This window comes from Mauremys mutica, chromosome 16, assembly GCF_020497125.1.
Source record: "Mauremys mutica isolate MM-2020 ecotype Southern chromosome 16, ASM2049712v1, whole genome shotgun sequence".
NCBI classification, from domain to species: Eukaryota; Metazoa; Chordata; order Testudines; family Geoemydidae; genus Mauremys; species Mauremys mutica.
This window is the reverse complement of record NC_059087.1, coordinates 28,964,353-28,988,305: the sequence shown is the minus strand read 5'-3', so window position 1 is coordinate 28,988,305 and position 23,953 is coordinate 28,964,353.

The following is a 23,953-nucleotide window of genomic DNA, read 5'->3' as shown; positions in this document are numbered from 1 at the left end:
GGGAGGCCGGGTTCTTTGGGTATCTCTGGCCTTGGCTATACAGGCTTTGTAGCTTGTGCCCAGCACCTGGCAGTGGATTGGCAGGCAGAGCATGATCAGAACACAGTTGCAATCTGCTTTCACTCCTCCTGCCCATCCAGGGCAGCTGCAGCCTTCATGGTCAGCCCTGGATAGGGCTGGCAGTGGGAATGTTTTGATTAAATGTTTGGTTTTTCAATGCTGATTCGGCCACACTGCAGCTTTTTGCACCGTTTTGATTAATTTCCCACCTTGAAAATTTTTTGAAAAAAAAAATTCAAACTTGTCAAAATGTCCCATTTTTGACATTTTCGCCACAAAAGAATTCCAGTTTTCTGGTTCAAACAGACTTTTCCTTTTGAAATTGAAGCTAATTAGAGAGAAAGTTTTTAAAATGGCTGTCATCAAAATTAAACTTTTTGAAATTATAGAAAGAAAACATTTTGATTGATCCAAAATGAAAAATATTTGGAATTTCAGGTCACAAAACTTTTTGAGTTTTTGACTGTCCCAATTCAGGATGAGAAAATTCTTCAAAAGTGCAAAAATGTTCCTGGGACGGGAAAACCATTTCCCAGCCAGCTGTGGTTGCTAGCAGCAGGTCTGTATGAGCGAGGTGAGGTCTGCATGGGAAAGGAAAGGGCATCACCACTTGGTCAGACACAGAATCCGCAGCCCGTGTCTCTCCAGCCATTGTGTCAGTTGGGGAGAAGCAATGAGTCAGTAGGACTTTCAGAGACAGGAGAACTGACAATGGAAGAAGCCCTCTGCTGATGGAGTGGTTGGATGGATAGGCAGCAGATTGGGGTAGTCTATGTGGAGATGAGCGGCTAGAAGCAACAGACCTTGGAGATGGTGGAGGGTTAGGATGAGACAGTTTGGTGAGAGCGGACTGAGGAGATGTGGAGTGGAGGGGACAAAGGAGATGACGTCTATCTGAGGTACTTAGAATCATTGAATATTAGGGTTGGAAGGGACCTTAGGAGATCATCTAGTCCAACCCCCTGCTCAAAGCAGGACCAACTCCCAAATGGCCCCCTCAAGGATTGAACTCATAACCCTGGGTTTAGCAGGCCAATGCTCAAACTACTGAACTAACCCTTGCCCTATCATCTCGAAAGGATTCAGTTTAGGCACCTGTGTATCTTGGTGGTCTAATTAAAGTCTGATTTATTAATACAGTACTTCAGAGAGTAGGGCCACCAGAGAGAGCGGCTATGGGTTGAAGACACAACTAAGGATTCTAGCAGGGGCAGGTCAGAGATGAGACCAAGCTACAAAGTTTAATTTCTAATAAAAAGTTGCATTGCTTATGACAGGGCAAATGTGGGTGGAGCCCAGTGTTAGCCTCCTACTTGCTCCAATGCTGGACGGACAATGATATAAAAAGTGTCAGCTTCCTTGGATGCTTATGGGCTCCTTATAAACATCCAGTTGGTCCTAAGGTACCTAGGTACCTGCCCTGGTTTGGGATCATCTGCTGCTTTTTGCCTGCTTAGCTTCACGGCTGGTTTCAGGGCCCATGTAACAGCATCATGTTGCACCACCCTGTGATAACGCGTGTCTCGGTGCCATGGTGACCCTGCGTTCAGACCTGCCAATGCAAACATCCCACCACCACACACTTCCCTCGATCAATTCACGTACGAGGCAGCCCTGAGCAGCCTGCACAGTTACTATTAGTAGTAATAGTATAGTCGAAGCACCCAGGAGCTCAGAGGACCGGCCGTACAGGGACCCGCAAGGTGACGGGGCAGAGCGTGCGAAAGTGCCAACTGCTATGGGAGGAGTAACTGGCCTAATCCTGCACAACCTGCAGTTTCACTCTGAAAGATGCAGTGGTTAGGGAGCGTAGTGCTCCCAGAGAGATGGGGGCAGGCAGGGGATCTGCCTGGAGAATGAGCTCCTGGGTCAAGGCACAGGGGAGTAATCAGACGTGTCCTTCTCTCAAGCAGTGAGGGAGCTGCTACTGGGCATGTTCAGGAGGGTCCTCGTGGCATTCAGTGAGGGGAGCAGAGGCCCCGCAGACACAGCTCCCCTTCTCCAGGGCCTCACCCTCTGAATGCCTGACAAGCACCACTCTGGCCACAGTGGGGAGGGAGTGAGGCTGACGGGGCCAGCTGTGGGGCTCCCTCCTGCACCAGGGGCAGCCTAGCTCTCGGGAGCAGCCGGCCTTTCCGGGCAGGATTCTGCCATTTGTTTCAAGGACAAAGTTTGGGTGTTGCCTAAGGGCTGGCTCACAGTTCCCTTGCACACAGGTGGCCGTGCCTTACTCCCTGAATAATTCCCTTGATTCCGCGAGGCGGCCCCTGAAGGATTGAGCACAGGTGTGGCCAGCGCTTGGTCCCAGACGTTCCAGACACAAGGGATCCCCCACTCCAGACTTCAGCCCCTTCTGCGAGACAATGGCTCCTCCTTTCTCTGTCTCCTGAGTGCCGCTGGCCCACGCGCTCATTGCAGACTCCTCACCAAGCTAGCGCGTTGTCCAAAGGAGCGGCCAAGGGTTAACCCACCATCCTGTGCAAGACACGGCGACAAGTTTGCAAGAATGGCATTTGGGCCATATGCTGGGATTTAGCTTTATAATCATCTTCGGGTTTAGCAGCAAAGCTGGGAAGAGAGGCATTTCTGTGTTTATTCTGCCTAAGAAGATCTCGGCGGTTAAGAATGCATGGGGTTGCAAATGGAAAAATCTTTGATAAGCTTTAAAGATTTGAGAGATGGAATCTGCATCTGTGCTACCAAAAATATCTCTGTTAAAACCCAGCTGCTGAGCTGGGCAGAGCATGTGATCAGTGACACACGGGCTGCCAATACAGTATTTAGCCGGCACTACAATTACTCAAATAGAGATCAAACTCCGCTTTTAAGTTACAGGAGATTCAGCCCATCTAGCCTGCATGGCAGCCCTTTCAAGTCATAGCTAAATCCTGAGCCTGTCTTTCTGCTTGCTAGCCTTCCTTCTCTGTGCTCACCGGGAGAATCCTCTAGCTAGCGAAAGCCACAGGTGGGGAGAGCCCAGAAATACCTGTTCCAATAAAAAATAATTGATTGAACTTGGTAATCAGACTCTGAGACTGCTACTCCTCCATCCTGCCCCAGAGCCTCTTCCTGCTAGTCCAGTGCCCTGCTCCCACACAGCTCTGCCCATGCACCTCAGTTCTGACTGAAGTACCTTCTGCGACTCCAGTTCTGAGCTCCTTGGTAACTCTACTCACGGCTGACTCTCCTGCTTTTCCATTCCTCACCTCCCTGGACTCAGGGCTCAACCTGGGCACTCCAGAATCCCTCCCTTGGTTTGTGCAGGCCTGGCTGGGTGCTGTGCCTCTGCTACCATCTTCAGAGCAGTCCTGGGCTCTCCTGGAAGATGCACAGTACACTGGAGATGAAGCCTTATGCACGCTCATGCTGCTATACCAGGGGGTTGCACACGTTGTATCTTCTGTAGGCTGAGCTCACCCACGGCTCCTTGCATCCCTCTGTTCCAACCTGTGTGCCACCCTCCTGTCCCCACCTATTTTAGGGACGGCCTGAAACACCCCCCTGCCAGGGTTCTCTGCCCCCAGTTCTCTCTTCCTTCCATATCAGCATCCATCCCTCTCCTCCCATGCCAGTGGCTGTGTGCATCCCCATTCCCCCTTTCTGCCCATGCCAGTGACTCTGTTTGTCCCCCCCCTCATACCAGGGTCCCCCAGTCTCCCTCCTGTGTGATCAGTGGTGGCATCTCGTCCCTTTCCATCACCTCGGCTGATGCTAGTTGTAGGTTTCTTATCCTCTCTCTGGCTCGGCCATTAGATGGCAATATCACCCGCTCGCTCAGACACACGAGCCCGGTGTGTGCTTATCATCCTGTGATAATGCCCAGGACGAGCGGTACCAGTCTGTGCCTGGGAACAGGAGAGCGAGACTTGGCTTGGCGGTGCAATGGAAAACTTCAAAACGCCTTCAGGGCCCAAATGGGCACACAACAGACGTGGCGAGTTAATAACGACACATAACTCAACAGTCGGCTCGTCGGTGCAAATCAGCCTCTGCTTTGTTTGCCTGGGTTCAGGACGCCATGTGTGCCCTGTACTTGCTAAGGACAGGCTGGCGGCCTATGGCCCTGAGTCCCCGGGGTCGTGGAGGTTAATCAGTACAAGCCTTTATATTCTCCTACTCACTCAGGGTCTTAAATCCTGGGCACCAAACCTTTGTGACAGGAAAGTTTTCTGTGTCTTCCATCCACGGCTGTCAAAGCTCTTGTGAAGCATCAGTGAGTCAGCCCTGGCCAGTCCTGGCGCGGCAGGCCCAGAGCGTGAGCCCCACGTCGCAGCTGGGGAAGCCAAGGCAAAATGACTGACCTGAGGTCGCGCTGAAGCTGTGGCAGAGCCGAGCGTGGCACCAAGGCTCTGAGCCCCAGCCCCCCGCCTTCACCACTAGACCAAATGCTTCTCTTTAAACCGGCCGGGCTAGGCTGGGGCATGAAATGTGCCGTTGGCTTTCTCTCACCAGACGAAGCAGATGATTGCTTCTAGCGCTTTTCGAGCAGGGCCCTTCGGCGCCCGCCCCTCCTCCCAGGTTCGCTGGGGTCTGGAGAGATGCCAGCGGAAGCATTCAGTTCTCGGGTTAGGAGAAGCTCGGCTGGTGTTTTCCAGAGCATGTGACTCCATTGTCAGGTCTCTGTCGGGGGTTTCCAGTTAACCCCTTGTGTCCTGCTGCTGCCTTGAGCCCTCAGGTCCCTCATCCAGCTTTACTGTTGGAGAATGAGACCCAAATAGCGGCAGTCGGTCTAGAAATAAGCTCCTGCCCTTTCCCGGGGCCAGTTGACAGAGTAACACCCTCCACCCCGCGCCCCGCCCCGCCCCATGCACAGGAGGGCTCCAAACTGCAGCTACGCAATCATTAAAATTCTCTCTATGAGCCAAACCCTCTGGCATCAGAGGAGCTGCTATTATTTGCGTAGGGGCAACTGAGAGACAGGGCCCCATGCAAGACACACTGCCAATGAGTTCTGCACAGCAAGAGACTTATTTCAGAGGGTTTCATTAGCACAGCAGGAAACAAACCACAATTTGCATGGACTGTGATAGGGCGCTGGAATGCGTATTTGCATGCAAACCCCCAGAATACATTGCCATCACCCAGCTATCTGCTAGCAGTGCCAGAGATCTAGGAGGATGCCGAAGGGTCTGCGTGTGCCTTCCTGGGCTCTTTTTTGTGTTAATTTCGTTCTCATGTGTCTGAATTCAATGAAATATTTACAAGAAAGAGCTCGTGCAAAGGAACCCTCACCTCTGCCCCCTGGGGCCTGGTGGAAGCACTGATTTGCAATCCCTTTGTCATATTTCTGTACATGGTGAGCTATTATTGGATGAAACGGACGCTGCAGAGGGCTGAGTCCAATCAGCAGTGGGAGAGAGCAGCATTGCTGGCAGAAATGAAGCATTAGGCAAGAAATGGGTTTTAGAGACAAAAATACCTCAGGTTTAGTTATACCATTAGCCACAAGACCCTCGGCATGATTACAGCTTTCTCTGCCCTCGTTCTTTTGTGCTCAGACCTCACAGACTGTTTCATGTAGCAGGGCAAGATTCCCACAATGCATCGGGGCAGCACAGTTAAAGGGAAAAACTTTTCTAAATGCACTGGAGTTTGTTAAAGCAGGAGGGAATTTTTTTCCTCTTGAAATTTTGATCCCTCCACTTCCCTAGGGGAAAATCGTCTCCATTTGCCGTGATTAATTCCTGAGGTGCATAGAAATTTTCACATTACAGCGAGACAATCATTGTAACCACGTCACGTCCATTGTCAGCCTGATTTTAAACATCCTCCTAACATGGCCCAGACTCAATCAATCTGCCTCAGTTTTTTCATGCTTGCTCCTCTGCCAGAGGACTTGTTTTCTGGAAAATGGGATGGGCCTGGGCAAGATTTTCAAAAGCGACAGCAATTTGGGGAGCTTCAGTGTTTGAGGACCCAAACTGTGGCTTGATGCTCAGAGTGTGGGTGGCCCAGCACTTTCTGCAAATTGGGCAGATCTTGGCTGGAGTTTGTGAGATAGGATCGATCAGAAAAGCCGAGCTATCCCAAGGTTAGTATGATAGTAGCACCAACGCTCTACTGGAGTATCATCTGTAGGCGTGGCCCCAAAATTCCAAGTGGGTTTTATCTAGCTGGCTGCAGCAGGACTCCCGCTGGCCAGGGCTAATCTGGAAGAATTGGGTCATTACAGAGTTATTCAGTCTGGATTTGCAAACCTAAAGTGGCTTCCCAGTCTGATACAGATGCTGTTAGCACTGAATGCCCTGATGTGGCAACCCAGGTGGGCATTAAAGTGTCCACAAATAGGCCTTTTAAAGAGCAGAAGCCCCCTGGTTCATGACGTGCATTTCCTTTCACCGCTTCCTTTACAATTCTGTCCTTGCGCACCCGCCTCTGAACCTGCCTGACATGGAGTGGCTTTCAGGAGGGAAGCATTTCTTCCTCCTGTCACATTACAAAGCCCGGTCTGGTCATTGGCCTGGTCACGTTTTGTGAAACTATTCCATGTGGCAGCAATGCGGGGAGCACACCTGCCCGGTGGATGGTGATTTTCATACCTGCTGTGAGTAGGGGTAGATGATACAAGGTGAAATCCTAGCTCCATTTAAGTCAATGGCAAAGCTCCCATTGATTTCACTGGGGTCCAGTTTTATTCACAGCATCAAAAACACCAACGTGCTGTAGGATTTCACATATAGGCTATATGAAAAAATCCCCAAGCAGCAAAATAATTCCCCAAACCTTTCTTGGAATCCTAGCTAGGACAATGCCTGGAGCTCTGCCTCCACCACCTCCCTGTTTAAAATGAGCTTTACTGAGAATCTGCCTTAAAAGTGACCTGCAAAGGAAAAAAAATGGTTTTGTTAAACAACAGAGGTTCTTTTTACATTAGAAATTCAGGTCTTGTCTGCCCTGAACCTATAGGGTGACAAAAGAAAATGTGGGATTATGGCATCACAAGAGACTGAAAATGGATGTCGGAGAAAAACTCAGTTCTCACTTTTTGTTTGAGTGCAGCAGAGTCAGATACTTTATTATTTCTCAAGCAATTGCAATTGAAGGAGGGAGTGCCCTAGGACACAGGGTCGTCCCAGTCCCGGACAGGTCTCTCAACAGGTAAACAATTACAGCAAGCATTTATACGTTTGTTACAGACAATAATAAGCAATAGCTGCATTTGTTTATACATCGGTCATCCTGATATCTTGTTTTTCTCACTTAAGAGACTCCAGTCTACATTTCGTATTATCTACACATTATCTACACAAGGTCGAAACAACTTCTCACACAGTTCTTTTCCACTCGCCTCACACAATCCTCGCTTCTACAAATCTCGCGTTATTAGGGTTACAGTTAGCCTAACTCTTGCTAACAGAGACTGTCATGCATTAAGATCCCCTACAAATCCCTGTCAGTTCTTTCTCTACTTCCACATGGAGCAAGAGAGAGGGGAAGGCTGTTTAAAACTATTGGAGAAAGTGATCTGCTGATGAAAAGTGCTGTATACGAGCTAGGTATACGATGATGATTCCAATGTCCAATACACTCTTGGGAGAAGGGACATCTTTGTTAAAGATTCAGTGATCTTGCTGCTTTTATTAAGACAAAAGATTCATCCCTAAGATCCTCTCCTTGATAGCACGTCTTAGAGCAAAAACAGGGACCCATATTCCTTTCTTCTTTAACATTCCTGATATTTTTAAGGCAAAAAAATAACCAATGCCCTGTGCTGTCTCGGAGCTGTTCTTCCACAATTGAATCATGCTCCAACAAACATCAGTTAATGGACAATAGGAATGCAGGACCCGCCTGCCATCAGGTTCCTAGAGAGAATGGTTGGGAGGCCGACATCTCCCAGCGGGTGACACGTTGTCTATTGAACTATGTCAGAAGTGAGTTTAGTTTCATAGCCATGTATTTTGGTGCGAGATCAGTGGTTGCTGCCCTTATCAGCTGCTGTTGTACCTGATTCTTTCTGTGGGTATTATAGAGATTATCCTCTTCTGATAGGTTCACCCACCTTCTGGTTACTGTATTTGCAAAAATCCAGGTTGAGTTGACACTAGGTGGAAATTGAACACACTCTGTTATCTTTCCTCAATAGCCCCCGATTAAAGACATTTGGCGGAGCATGATTGTACATTTTCTCTGTACGCTAAAAGGGCCCAGGGAAATAAATTACACACAGAGCACGTCACAGATCCTGGGAGGATCTGGCAGAGACAGGTGTAGCAATGCAAGCAAAGCCCCTGGTTTCATCACCTCCACCCAGTAAATGCAGGGACATTTCACTGAGTAAAAGAGACGATTTATCCCATGTGAAGGAACACAAAGTGCGTCAGTCTCTGACTGCCTATCAGATGTACCAGGCATCTTCGCCCTGGCCACAGGTACCCGCTCGCTGGAGGGCACAGCAAGGGGCTGCGGCACTGGTACCTCTAGGAAGGAGCTGGGTTTTGTACATACCTGGGTATCTTTTGTTATTTCATGGCCAGCTCCTGTAGGCACGGCTGCTGCTGCTGGGAATAAAGCAGTGTCTGGAAAAAGAAATTGGCTTCCACCTGGACCTGCCTTTCCCGGTGCCTGGCTGACGAAGGGGCCATACGAGCTGCCTGCCTCAGGTGTGGCTCCTGCCGTGCACGGTGGGGATGTTTCCAAGGTGGATGCCTACAGCAGGGATGGTGCGAGGAGGCCCCAGAGGGTGCTTGCCTATGGCAGGGTTGATCTTAAACGCAAGGATCTGTAAAGCCACCATCTGATCTGCCTACAAGTACCTCCTTTCCTGTAAGGCACACAGGAAACTCTGCCCTGATAAGGGCTAGCCAGGGCTGAGCGGTGGTCTCTGCCCAGCTGGCTAAGAACTATGCCCATCGACTGTATTTGCTGCCTTGTCTTTCTCGCCTTCCAGCCTGACCCAGTCTTTTGTCCCACCCACCTGCTATGTCTGGTCTTGTCGACTGGAAGCTCTTTGGGATAGAGCTCATTTACTCTACGTCCACACAGCATCCAGCATCACAAGGCCTGACCTGGTTGGTCTCTAGGCACCACCACATTATAATTAGGGCCCTAGAAAATTCAGGATCCATTTTCGTCAATTTCATGGTCACAGGATTTTAAAAATCACACATTTCATGATCTCAGCTATTTAAATCTGAAATTTCACAGTGTTGGAATTGTAGGGTCCTGACCCAAAAAGGAGTTGGAGTGGTGGGGTTCAAGGTTATTATGGGGGGGCTACGGTCTTGTTACCCTTCTGTGCTGCTGCAGGTGGTGGCGCTGCCTTCAGAGCTGGGGAGCTGGGGAGTGGCGGCTGCAGGCTGGGAGCCCAGCTCTGAAGGCAGAGGCGCCAGCAGCTGCGCAGAAGTAAGGGTGGCCTGGTATGCTATTGCCACCTTGCTTCTGCGCTGCTGCCCGCGGAGCTGGGCCCTCAGCCAGCAGCCACCGCTCTCCGGCCGTCGGCTCTGAAGGCAGCAGCGCAGAAATAAGGGTGGCATGAAACTGGACGCCCGGCCACCAGCCACCGCTCTCTGGCCACCCAGCTCTGAGGCAGCACAGAAGTAAGAGCGGCAATACCATGAGTTGCGACCCCCCTAAAATAACCTTGCGACCCCCCCCCACAACTCCCTTTTGGGTCAGCACCCCCAGTTTGAGAAACGCTGGTCTCCCCTGTGAAATCTGTATAGTATAGGGTAAAAGCTCACAAAAGACCAGATTTCATGGCGGGAGACCACATTTCATGGTCCCTGATGCATTTTTCATGGCTGTGAATTTGGTAGGGCTCTAGTTATAACGTGATGTCGTAATACGGATCTCTGTGAGGTCATTGCTTGGCAGGGTTAGTTAAAACCCAGGGGTCTCTGTTAGATTGTTGTAGCGGAGAGACAAGGTGAGGGTGCAGTAACATCTTTTATTGCACCAACTTCAGCAGATGAGAGAGACAAGCTTGTGAGCTTAGAACTAGGGCTCACCAAATGAAATGAACAGGCAGCAGGTTTAAAGCAAACAAAAGGAAGTGTTTGTTCACACAATGCACAGTCAACCTGTGGAACTCCTTGCCAGAGGATCTTGTGAAGGCCAAGACCATAACAGGGTTCAAAAAAGAACTAGATAAGTTCATGGAGGACAGGTCCAGCAATGGCTGTTAGCCAGGATGGGCAGGAATGGTGTCCCTGGCCTCTGTTTGCCACAAGCTGCGAATGGGTGACAGGATGGATCACTTGATGATTCCCTGTTCTGTTCATTCCCTCTGGGGCACCTGGCATTGGCCACTATCAGCAGACAGGCTACTGGGCTAGATGGACCTTTACTCTGACCTAGTCTGGCCGTTCTTATGTTCTTATTATGCAAAACTCTTCTTCAGACAGAGATGCTATGAAGCTCTGGGGGTCTCTCTGAAACTTGGTGCCTCAGACTGGGTTAGTGTGAGGCCTGGATGTGTCTGAGGCAGGGCTGGCATGAGAACCTGGCCACATCTATTGTCACTGGGCCAGATTTGTGCAGGTGTTTAGGTGCCTAAGGATGCAGATAGGCACCATGGGGCTGTGGGCTTAGGGGCTAGATTCATGAGGGGACTTAGGTGTGGCGAGGCTGAGCATCATAAGGCCTAAGTCAGGGGTCTCCAAAGCGGTGCCCGCGGGCGCCATGGTGCCTGTGGGGACATCTAAATGCGCCCGCGTCCTGGCCGGAGGTCGAACATCCGCCGAAATGCTGCCGAAATTCGGTGGCATTTCGGCTGCGACGCCTCGATGATGCCACTTGCTGCCGACAAGCGACATCATTGAGAGGCATCGCCGCTGAAATGCCGCCGAATTTCGGCGGTATTTTGGCGGATGCTCGACCGCTGCCACAGTCCTTCGTCTGGCGGGCGCCAGACGAAAAGGTTGGGGACCACTGGCCTAACTTATAGGTGCCTGGAAAATCCCTGCAATCCACGAAGCCCGAGTTCAGCATCCTGGCTCCTACACAATGAAAGGGGAGAGACAGGTGCCTTAGAATGTGATTCAGTAACGCCAGCGCATTGGCAGCTGTTCGGGAGGTGCCAAGCCGAGGGGTGTGTGCCAAGCCCTGCTCTGCCCCTCTCTGGGTGCGCTTCTGGTTCTGGCCTTAAATTCTATGACTCTTGGAGGCTAAATCCAGGCTGTGGGGAGGCGCCTCCCTGCGCCTGGGATTCTCAGCTGCAGCCCCTCTCCTGGGGCTAGCACCTGTGCTGGCGGGGCAAGATGCCAGGGGGAGGAGGAGGATGTCCTCCCTCTTAGCTTACAGCTCTGTGGTTCTAATCCCTTCTGCCCCCCTGTGGAGAGGGGACTCCCACGTGTGTACCTAGCCACTGGGCTAAAGTTATGAGGAAGCGCCTCCGCCTGTTTTTTGTGTAATCTAGCCCCTAGCCCCTAAGCCCGATCCAGTAGGTGAGATCAGAGCCTGCCTACTGGATCGGGCCCTGCAGGGAGTTAGGTGCAGGAATGCCCGTCTTCCCCTGGTTCATGCATTGCTCTGTGGCTTAGCATCCAGTTGCCTGGTGGGGGACTGCAGTGCACATGCTCAGAGGCTATTTACAGCAAAATATTAAACACCAAGTGAGTTCAGATGCTGGCAGTGCTTGAGGGCAGCTGAGCGGGGCCTTTGAGAATCCCAGTGGGGACAGATTCTGGGATTTAGGCACCTATAGTGGCAGTTAGGTACCTAAATACTTTTGTGAACCCAGCCCTAAGTACCTAACTCCCATAGATCCACATTGCCCTCAATGGAAGTTAGGCACCTGGGAGCTTTTGAAAATCCTCCTGGGGGCTTATCAACATCATTAGGCACCTAAGTACCTTTAAAATCGGGCTCACAGGACCTGTCAAGTCAGTGTACGTCTGTGAACGATTTGTCTCAGCTGGGTTAGCTTGAAATCCAAGTGTCTTATGAAGGTGATCTGTGGATGTGACCAATGCTGCATGTCTCCCAGTAAGGATATGTGGAGTTGGTCACAGACCCCAGAGGTCTCTGTGAGGTATCTGCTTCAAAGCAAAGCAGTTTTTTTCAGGGGTAACATGAAGCCATGGGAGTAACCGAGAGGTTGCTGTCTCAGGCAGAGAGGTTGTGGCTCTCTGAAGTGTCTCAGGTCAATGCTTGCACGCAGGGCTTCTGTAAGGCTCTGGCTCTCTCTGTCCATTGATTCTCTCAAGCAGGGTTGGTTTGAGACCTGGTCTCTGTGGCTTCCCAAGGCAGGTTTGGTCTAAGGTTTGTGCCTTAAGCAATGTTGCCATGACTTATCTGGGGGGCATGGGGAGGCAGAGTCTACCTTTTTGTTTCCTCAGGCAGTGTTGATGTGAATTCCTGGGCCTCTCTGTGAACTCATTGTCCTAGGTGGGGTTGCTGGAGCATCTCAGTGAGGTTGTATCCTAGGGCAAGACTGGTGTGAGTATCCAAAGGTCTCAGTGAAATTTTTACCACACACAGGGTTGAGTTAAAGTCCTTGTATTGTCTCCTGAATCATTACCTGAGGTGAAGTGTCTCTGTGAGGTCATACATTTCTGCAAGTGTAAGCAGAGTCAGGATGAGCTCTACCCTGACATCTGGTGGAAAAGAACGTAGGGGGCTGATCTTTTTTGCATAGGCACACTGTAATAGTCTGCTGTTGGGGCCGTGCCCTCTCAGGGGCCGTCGGGAGCCAGGCCGCCTCACTACACGGCCCAAATCAGTCTTTGGGTTCTGAAGGTCTCGGGGTTCTGCCCCTCAGGCAGGGGCTGAACAGAAGGCACACGGTCACTGCAAGGAGTCCCAGCCCTTAGTCAGGGCGGGGGCAGCAAACCCTAGTTCTCGGCTCAGATCCTTCCTGCAGGCTGAGCACCAATAAAGTCAATAAGCCCCGACCCTCAGTCAGGGCGGGGCAGCAAACCAGTTCTCAGTAAACCCTAGCTCAGGACGGGGCAGCACACAAGAATCCAGGGGGCTCAGATCCTTCCTGCAGGCTGAGCAGTAACAAAGTTAACAAGCTGAGCCCAGGCCCTCAGTCAGGGCGGGGCACCAAATACTTAGTACTAGGTTTAGGGCTCAGGTCCTTGCCTCAGGAGCTGAGCAGTAGCAATAGTCTCAGGAAGCCCAGGCCCTTAGTCAGGGCGGGGCAATAAACAATAGTTCAAGGCTCAGGTCCTTGTAGCAGGAGCTGAGCTACAGCAATAGTCTCAGGAAGCCCAGGCCCTTAGTCAGGGCGGGGCAATAAACAATAGTTCAAGGCTCAGGTCCTTGTAGCAGGAGCTGAGCTACAGCAATACAGTTCAGGGCTCAGGTCCTTGTACCAGGGGCTGAGCAGTCACAACAATACAGGGGCTCAGGTCCTTGTGTCAGGCGCTGAGCCACAGCAGGTAAGTGCAGGCTTCTCTGCCTGAACGCTGGTAGGAGGGGGAGTCTGCCACCCGCGAGTGGGGTGGCAGGGGGGACACAGGCCCACCCACTCCACTGTGTCCCAGCCCGGGGCCCTAACAGCGGCGTGGATCCGCTGCAGTCAGTGGGGATCCTGGCCGCAACACACTGACATGGGCACCTCGGTACCCTCAGCCGGACAGGGGTCAGCTACCCCCGGGCTACATTCCATCTCCCCCTCCTCGGGTACCTGCTCATCGCTGGGCTCGGCAGCGGGGTCCCACACCATGGGCTCCTCGGCGTGCTGAGGGCTGTCTCGGTCGGGCTGCTCCTTCGGACTCGGGTCAGGGGGCCGCTCGGGCCGCTCTTCGGGGTACCGGGCTCGGGGCAGGCTCGGCCAGTCCACCTCGGGGTACCTGGCTCGAGGGAGGCTCGGTCCAGCAGGAGCCCGATCAGGAGCGTCTGTCCTCTCCGGCCGCTGGGCTCCAACTGAGCACTGGGGCCGGGCTTTTATACTTCCTGTCCCGCCCCTTAACTTCCGGGGGGCGGGAACAGGTGGCGGTGGCTCCGCCCACTGAGGTGGCTGTTCCGGTTCCTCTCTCTCTGGGGCCGTCGGGAGCCAGGCCGCCTCACTACATACACCCACTCCGCCGAGCATGAGCCAACGGCAGCCCAAAATGGTCACTTTGACAGCTGTGGGATCCCCAATTTCTCGGTTATTGGGGTAGGAGGAATAAAGTGTTGTTACCCTGATTATGTGAATGAAGGACTATGAGACTGTTTTATGACAGAGGGTCTCACCATCAACTAAGTAGCACTCGCTAGACAAGGGATATGGGTTCCAAAACCCAGTGAATTGAGAGAGGTTGGGAGCAGGGATGTGTACCTAATGGTATGGGTCCCTTTTGAGGGCCTGGTACACCCATTGTATCTCCTCCCCCTCCCTGTGCTGTTGAATAGCAGCACTAATTTTGATTCTACTAGGAGCCTAGTTAGAGGCTGCTGAGCTAAATTCACTTTGGGCCAATGGTGCACCAGCACTGGGGCTCCCCTACTACAAGCTGAAACCACTGAAAGAGCTAAAATTACTGAGCTGAGATCAGTCAGTGCTGTGTTAACTAGTGGGGGAGCCTGAAGATATACTGCTAAGTGGCTGGCAGAGCGGAGCAGTTTTCAGGATGGTTGGAGCGGAGCGGAGCAGAGCTGAGCAGTTTGCGGGGACAGCTGGAGTGGTTCATGGGATGGCTGGTGGAGTGGAGCAGCTGGCAGAGCAGCTCATGGGATGGTTGGAGCGGCCCACGGAACAGCAAGTGGAGCAGAGCGGAGCAGTTTGCGGGGACGGCTGGAGCGGCTGATGGAGCAGAGCTGTTCCTGGTGAAGGCTGCAGCAGAACTCCACGGAGAGCGGGGCAGTCGGACTCGGCCCACGTAAAGTGCCCCTTAACACCCCGTGTGACCCCCCCCATTTCCACCCAGGCTGAGGGGGTAATACTCTGCAGATAAACTTTTGAACTCTGGGGCGGCACTGACCAGGGACAGAGACTTCTGGGTTGTTGGACTTTGGGGTGATTTGGACTTCAGACCCTGAGGGGAAAAGGACACTGCCAAACTTACTTGGGGGTGGGTCTTTTGCTCATGGTTTGTGTTATGAATCCTGTTTGTGGTGTTTCCCCAACGTAATGCCGCATTGTTTCCCTCCTTTATTAAAAGGATTTTGGCTACACTCGGACTCTGTGCTTGCGAGTCGGGGAGTATTGCCTCCTAGAGGCGCCCGGGGGGTGGTATGTAATTGTCCCAGGTCACTGGGTGGGGGCTCGAGCCGGTTTTGCATTGCGTTATTGAAACGGAACCCCTGGATACTGAACCCGGCCCTTGTTGCTTCCAACTCAGAGGGGCAGAAGGGTTACACAAGGTTGGTGTGAATGCATGAGGGGGTCTCTGCGAACCTGTACTTTTCAATATCTTTATTGGTGATCAAGAAGAATATATAATATCACTGCAGGTGAAGTTTGCAGATGACACAACATTTGGTGCAGTGGTAAATGATGGGGTTAGGTTAGTTACACAGAACAATCTGGATCACTTGCTAAGGTTGGTTCAGTTGAACATGCATTTTAATACTGCCAAATACAAGTCAGACACCCAGGAAAAAAAGAAAAGAAGTCACCTTTACAAGATGGGGGACTGTATCTCGAATGCAGTGACTCTGAAAAGGACAAGGGGTAAGGGTGGAAACGAACTGAACAGAAGCTCCCAGTGCAATGCTAGGGCTAAGAGAGCAAATGCGACTAATGGATGTATACTCTGAGGAGTAATGAGTAGGGAGGTTGTCTTACCTCTCTATACAGCATGGATGAGACCATTACCACAATAGTGTGTCAAGCTCTGCTGTTCATACTTCAGAAAGGATGTTGACAAACTGGGTAGGTTTCAGAAAAAATCTACAAGATGGATTTGGGGTCTGGAAAACCTGCCTTATGGTGAAAAATGTAGGAAACTTGAACTATTTAGCTTATCAAAGAGAAGGTTGTGAGGTGATTGGATCACATTCTGTAAGTACCTACATGGAGAGAAGCTTTCTGGCCCTGGAGGGCTCTTTAATTTAGCAGACAAAAGCAGAATAAGATTAAATGGCTAGAAATTAAAGTTAGACAAATTCAGACTAGAAATAAGGCCTCCATTTTTGACAGGGAGGTAATTAGCCCTTGAAACAACTTACCTAGGATGTGACTGAAATCTTTACCTCAAGAATGGATGTCCTTCAAAACAAAAACCACTTCAGTTCAATCACTACATATGGGCACCATGCAGGAATCTCTGTATTATACAGCAGATCAGACTAGAAGCCTACAGCAGGATATTCCCGAGGCCCAGGGTGCCGGTGGGGTTGATGCTTGCAGGAGATCTGTGTGAAATGGCTTCCTCGGGCAGAGTTGGTGCAAGGCTAGAGTGGGAGATGACTGCCTAAGGCAGGCTTAATGTGTGGCCCTAGGAGTCTTTGTGAAGTCACCGCATCAAACAGAGTTCACGTAAGGTCACGTGAGTCTCTAGGGTTATGTCTGTAACTCTGCCTGCAGTGATCCAAGATGTAAGTACCAAGCTCAGGGCAGACTGTTAAGATCAAGGGCACAAACCCCAAATTGGCTGTAAGTTCTATATTCAGATTTCACCAACCAATTGCCAAGTGTGAACTCCTCAGCTTTAAAAATGGAGTCACAGACAGAACCCTTGGGTACCCCAATCTGTCTCACCACCCAGGTGAACCTACCTTTGTGATAGCTGGTACCATACCCCATGAATCATCAGGTTCCTCCCAGTCCCAAAGGACCAGTCACTTACCCAGGTCAATTGCACCTCAGCTCTCACACCAAAGACAACGCTTGTAGCCAAGCCTACATAACGATTTATTAACTAGGAAAAGGAAACAAGTAATTTTCAATGTTAAAGCGGGTAAATACAGATACACAAATGAGTTACAATCTTAAGTTTCAAAAGGTAATAGAATCCGCTATAATCGGCAAGCGCTATATGTCCTTTGGGGTGAACCCAGACAGCAGCTGGGGCTCCCTTGCCAATGGCTAGAAACACCTGGCCTCCCAAAGTCATAGGGCTTGTCTTGTCTACACTTGAGACACTACAGCTGGTTCTCCCATTGGCATAGTTAATCCACCTCCCTGAGAGGCGGTAATTGAGTTGATGGAAGAATTCTTCTGCCAACCTAGTGCTGAGTACATTGGGGGTTGGGTTGGCTTATTGACATCCCTCAGTGGTATGTATTTCTCACACCCGGAGCGACGTCGTTGAGTTGACTTAACTTTTGAGTGTATTCTGGCCCCAGAAGCATAGAGATAATCAGTTCATTCTTGTGAGGGGTTTTAGTCTCTTCTTTCCATATGCTTTCGGCCGCAAAACTCAGCTGATGGGAGGAGTTCCTTACATGACTCATCTTCACAGGGAAGAGGCAGAATAACAACGAAAATCTTTTGTCTTTCTGTTGATGGAAATTCCAGATGGAAATAGTCCATCTGGGATCAGTGGACCTTTCCTTTTAGAAAGGGGTCAGTCTCTCCCCTTCTGATTTGGGCCAAGTGGTCTCTTCCACATTTTTCTGCCCCGCAAATTGAAAGTTCTGTGCCTCGAATCCCACGGACCCATCCACCCTCTCTTGGTTGCCTAGCAACCCTGACTCATTCGCTGACTCCTACTTTTGAATGTTCAAATTTCACAATTGCCACTATCTCTGGGAGGTCAAGTAAACTGGCCTTTCCCCTATGATAGTCACATACCCAATGGTCACTGGCCGAGTCAAGCAAACAGACCTGCCCCCCTGTCAAAAATATGAATTTATATGGACCTTTCTTGAAAAGGTTGAAGTTGCTCTCACTGGCTTTCTGACTCTTTATTCCACTGACCTCTGTGGTGATATAAAAAAGGAGTGAGAGTTTCTCAAAGGCATTTACAAAGAAACCGTTGGCCCCAAAATACTCTCGCTGTTTCATTTACTAAATAAGCTGAATGAAGGCTCTCTGCAGAACCCCTTCCCCAGTGGGATTGTTGCACTTGGCATATTTTGCTGAATACCAGCGCCTGTGGCCAGCGCAGAAAGAATCATTTCGAGTGCTCAGCTGTGTGAAGAACCACCACTGTGCAGCTATGAGTCAGTCAAGAGTTAATGGCCTGGCAACTCTTGCAGCTGAAAGTGATCTGGCAAGATTGGTCAATTTCAATAACATTAGTGATTCATTTACTGCAAAAAAAGGCAGAAAAGCACGGCTGTAAGTTGAAAATCTTAAAATAAATTGTACAGAGGCTCCTTTATTCTTCTAGTTTCTTCACTGTAGTCTTTATTACCACAGACTGGCAGTATTCTTGTTGATTATATTTAGCTTGTACTTTAGTCTTCTATTCATCATCTCTTTGCTTGTATTCATCAGTCAAATTCATTTTTTTCTGGTGCTAGTGATACTTTATTTACACAGATGTTACAGATGTTTTGGAGGCCCCCTGAGATTAGGCCCCTGGTGCTCCTGGTGTCGTCAGTTATACGGCAGAACTGTGCCTTTGCTGTCATAGCTCGTTTCTCTTTGGGTTGGGGGTGGGCTCTGGGAGGGAGTTTGGGTGTGAGAGGGGACTCTGGGCTGGGGCAGGAGGTTGGGGTGAGGAAGGGGGTGCAGGCTCCGGCTGGGGGGGTGGGCTCTGGGGTGGGGCCGGGGATGAGGGGTTTGGGGTGCAGAAGGGGGCTCTGAGGTGGGGCCGGGACCAGTAAAATGCTCCCAGCATAGGCATGGCCATAGGAACTGTGCCTCAGCAGAGCAGGGTCTCAGGCGCAGACCCTCAGAGCTCTAACTCCCACTGATTTCAAGGGATCTTGGGCCCTATTGCCTAACAAAAGGAGCTGTTAGCCCAGTAACGGGCTCTATGGAGCATGGTTGAGCAGGTCTAATTCCATCCAGTAGAGGGCGGTGGTGCTCACTTACACAGTGGCTCAGACCCTTGGTGTCTCAATCTCCTTTTCTTTCCGGCTAGTTATGTGCAGCTGCCACTCACTGGGGGGGAGGGGACGTTAATCTTTGCTCATTGGATGCTGCATTCATGAAATTCCTCATCCCCCAAAAGCTTAAGCCCAGTCTGAATCAGCACAGAGCACTGCTGACGGGTGAGGAATGATTCCCTTCTCTGTAACCTCTCCTGCTGCAATAGGGAGCAATTCCACACCAAGGCAGGCTCTCTCCTTAGCCATCCTCCACATATTGCTAATCTGGCCAGCAGGCTCCCTCATCCCTCTTTGACTCCTGCTTTCCCCTGACAGTCACTGTGTCTCCCTCCCCCATCGCTCTAGTCCTACCTCCCCTCCCTCAACCATTGGTTGGCCTCATATTCATTTCCCAACGATCTTTATCTGTGCCGAGTGGAAAAAAAATAGTTTCAAATTTGCACATCAAAAGGAGGCTATGCCTGCTATCGGGAAAATTAATAAGAATTAAGAACCTTTCAAAAGCTGCGCAGTCCGATCTTCGAAATGGAACCAATTAAAAATATTCTTGACTTAGAAATGCTCCTATGTGCTTTGGGTCCAGGCTGAATAGACCTTTTCACTGATGAAAGAATCTATTTTTCCCCTATTCAGACAATCAGGGAAACTTCAAAATACCATTTTCTTAGGAGGGTGCAGACGAAAATTCCTGCCAGGGAAGACCCCTCTTATGAGCTTCAGAGAATTGTCTGATAGGAAAATAATGCAAGATAATCTCAAGTACTGGAATGTGACAAATTAGAAAAACAATTTGTTTATATGCAATAAAAAAACAAAAGAAAATCCTTCATGATACAGCTTCAAATAGAAAAATGTGTCAATCTCTGAAAACCGGCTTTGTTTAAAACATAAAACTGACGGTTCTGGAATCTGATGCCACAGAATTTATTTTTGAACATGTTTTTATTTAGCTTTGTGTATATTATTTATTTACTTGTTTTGTCCTGTTAGAATAACTGAGCTGGTTATTAAAACTGCATTTCATGAGCTCTCAATGTTCCAATATCGAGAGAAACACATACAATGGCAGCACAAATAATAGAGTCTGAAGTAAAAATAAAAGAGCGAGAGAGAGAGAGAGAGAGAGATGGAAGAAAATGTAGGTTAGTGATTGGAGCCAGGGAGTGTACCTCAAGGTTCCTATCTCTGCCACTGACTCACTGTGGAACCTTGGGTAAGTCCCTTAAACTCACCCAGTGCCCCAGTTTCCTCATCTGTACAAGGGATCTAATCATACAGTACTTACCAGACCTAATTAACAGGAGGGCTGTGAGGCTTTATTAATTAATGTTCCTGAAATGTGTTGAGATCTTTGATTGATAGGCGTTAGCTAAATGCTATTTCTATTAATTTGTATAGCATTGCAAATGTGCGGGGCACTCTGCAAAGCGGATGATCCCTCATGCAAAGTGCTTGCAATCTAAGGCCCCAGTCTGGCAAACACATAGGTACATGATTGGTGTCCGTCCATTGATGGGACTGCTCACGTGCGTAAAGTTACTCTTGAGCATGTTTGCAGGATCAGGGCCTAAGGTACCTCAGTTCCCATCTGCCTCCTAAGTGCTGCCCAAGCCTCATCGCTCTTTTATCAGAACTAGCCAGTGTCTGAAGGGTAGTGAAATATTTCTAATGGTCAGAGGATCAATCCGGAGAAGCATCCAAAACGTATTTTGAGGGTATCTCTACTTACCCCAATGCCTCTGGCCGGGAAATCTGATGAGAAGAGACTTTCTAATGTGAGGCCCCGTGCCCCCTCACTCTGGCTGGCTGGGATACCCCAGGAGGATCTTTGTTGTTGTTGTTACTTTGCAGCTAAAACAAAGAAGTGGAGAAGCAGCATGAAAAATAACACTGGAAAAAAAATAACCAGATGTTCTCTGATCTCCGCTGAGGTTCAGTCCAGCTCTGGGTGATGATGCAGGGCAGCGTTTCCTCAATGTGAGTCCGGTCTAGTGCAGACGCATTAGCTATGGAGTCCTGGACAAATTACAAACTGGTGATTACCTTTGGCTCATCTCACCTCTCCTGGGATTTTTGGTAGATACAGTATTCATCGCCTCCTGTCCTCAGCTGTTTTGCAGTGTTATTGTGCAGCTCTGTGTGTGACGCTAGGTGATCTACTAGTAGTCCTGGGGACTGGCTTTCAGAACTCCTGGGTTCTATTCCCACCTCTGTTGCTGATCTGTTGTCTGTTTTCAACTACCTGAAAGGGGGTTCCAAAGAGGATGGAGCTAGACTGTTCTCAGTGGTACCTGATGACAGAACAAGGAGTAATGGTCTCAAGTTACAGTGGGGGAGGTTTAGGTTGGATATTAGGAAAAACTTTTTCACTAGAAGGGTGGTGAAACACTGGAATGGGTTCCCTAGGGAGGTGGTGGAATCTCCTTCCTTAGAGGTTTTTAAGGTCAGGCTTGACAAAGCCCTGGCTGGGATGATTTAGTTGGGGATTGGCCCTGCTTTGAGCAGGGGGTTGGTCTAGATGACCTCCTGAGGTCCTTTCCAACCCTAATATTCTATGATTCTATGACCTTGCACAAGTTACTCAATTCCTCTGTACTCCCAGCTGCCGAGCTCTAGCCTGAGATTTGTATCTTACTTGTAATGAGGATAAATTCATTAGTGGTTGTACAGTGCTTTGAGATCCACACACAGACGGCATCAAAGAAGTGGAATTATTATTTTATTATAGACAGTCTGTAAAACATGTTAGATTCCTTGGAGATGAAAGACAATATATAAATGTAGGTTATTGTCTATAATACAGCTGACTACGCTGGAAATGAATGGCAGTATCACATGGTATCGAGAGCGAACCTTTTGAATTAAATATTCCCAAAGGGCTCACAACAGAAAGGGAAACATTTGCTCTGCAATTGTGATGCAATAATTTTGTAACATTACCCTAAAGACCTGGTGGAGAAATGGGGCTGTAGATGAATAAAGTAACCTTCAGGCTGGTGGAGTTGTGCGAATGCTAAACTGCAGCCCTTTCCCACCGCATGCAGAGCACTCATCCTCGACTGGAGCCTGCCAGATATTCATTCCGATCACACAGAAAAGTTCAGAAACGTCGTTTCCTCCAAGAATATCACCTTTTTGCTCAGCAGAAACTGTATCTAAATTTCATGTCTGCGAGCACAATTAGACTCAGATCTGGGCTGGGTGACAGGTTCCAAACCCCCTTCCATTTGCAGCAGTGCAAACAGATCACAAAATGCAGTAAGGTTTTTAACTAGGGCTGTTGATAGATCACAGTTCACTCATGCGATTAACTCAAAAATTTAATCGTGATTAAAACAATGAATCTTGATTAAACGCAGTTTTAATCGCACTGTTAAACAATGGTGTACCAATTGAAATTTAGTAAATATTTTTGGATGTTTTTCTACATTTTCAAATATTTTAATTTCAGTTGCAACATATACAAAGTAGTATACAAAGAAGAGAGTGCTCACTTTGTAGTGTTGTTTTTTATTACAAATATTTGCACTGTAAAAATGGCAAACAAAAAAAATAGTATTTTTCAGTTTACCCCATACAAGTACTGTAGTGCAATATCTTTATGGTGAAAGTGCAACATACAAATGTTGTGAATTTTTTGTTACATAACTGCACTCAAAAATAAAACAATGTAAAACTGTAGCGCCTACAAGTCCCCTCAGTCCTACTTCTCGTTCAGTCAATCACTAAGACAAACAAGTTTGTTTACATTTACGGGAGATAATGCTGCCCACTTCTTATTTACAATGTCACGTGAAAGTGAGAACAGGCATTCACATAGCACTTTTGTAGCAGGCATTGCAAGCTATTTACATGTCAGATATGCTAAACATTCATATGTCCCGTCATACTTTGACCACCATTCCAGAGGACATGCTTTCATGCTGATGATGCTCATTAAAAAATTAATGCATTAATTAAATTTGTGGCTGAACTCCTTGGGAGAGAATTGTATGTCTCCTACTCTGTTTTACCCGTGTTTTGCCCTATATTTCAGGTTATAGCAGTCTTGGATGATGACCCAGTAAATGTTCATTTTAAGAATATTTTCACTGCAGATTTGACAAAATGCAAAGAAGGTACCAATGTGAGATGTCCAATGATAGTTACAGCACTCGATCCAAGGTTTAAGAATCTGAAATGCCTTCCAAAATCTGAGAGGGACGAGGTTCAGACCATGCTTTCAGAAGTTTTAAATGATCAATACTCTGATGCAAAAACTACAGAACCTGAACCACCAAAAAAGAAAATCAACCTTCTGCTGGTGGCATCTGACTCAGATGATGAAAATGAACATGGGTCGGGCCACACTGCTTTGGATGGTTATCGAGCAGAACTCATTATCACCATGGATGCATGTCCTCTGGAATGATGGTTGAAGCATGAAGGGACATATGAATCTTTAGCGCATCTGGCACATAAATATCTTGCAATGCTAACTACAACAATTCATGTGAACGCTTGTTCTCACTTTCAGGTGATATTGTAAACCAGAAGCCAGCAGCATTATCTTCTGCAAATGTAAACAAACATGTTTGTCTGAGTGATTGGCTGAACAAGAAGTAGGACTGAGTGGACTTGTAGGCTCCACAGTTTTACATCGTTTTATTCTTGAGTGCAGTTATTTTTTGTACATAATTCTACATTTGTAAGTTCAACTTTCATGATAGAGATTGCACTATAGTACTTGTATTAGGTGAATTGAAAAATACTATTACTTTTGATTGATTGGCTGAACAAGAAGTAGGACTGAGTGGACTTGTAGGCTCCACAGTTTTACATTGTTTTATTCTTGAGTGCAGTTATTTTTTGTATATAATTCTACATTTGTAAGTTAAACTTTCATGATAGAGATTGCACTATAGTACTTGTATTAGGTGAATTGAAAAATACTATTACTTTTGATTTTTATAGTGCAAATATTTGTAATGAAAAATAAATATAAAGTGAGCGCCATACATTTTGTATTCTGTGTTGTAATTGAAATTGATATATTTGAAAATGTAGAAAATATCCAAAACAATTTAAATAAATG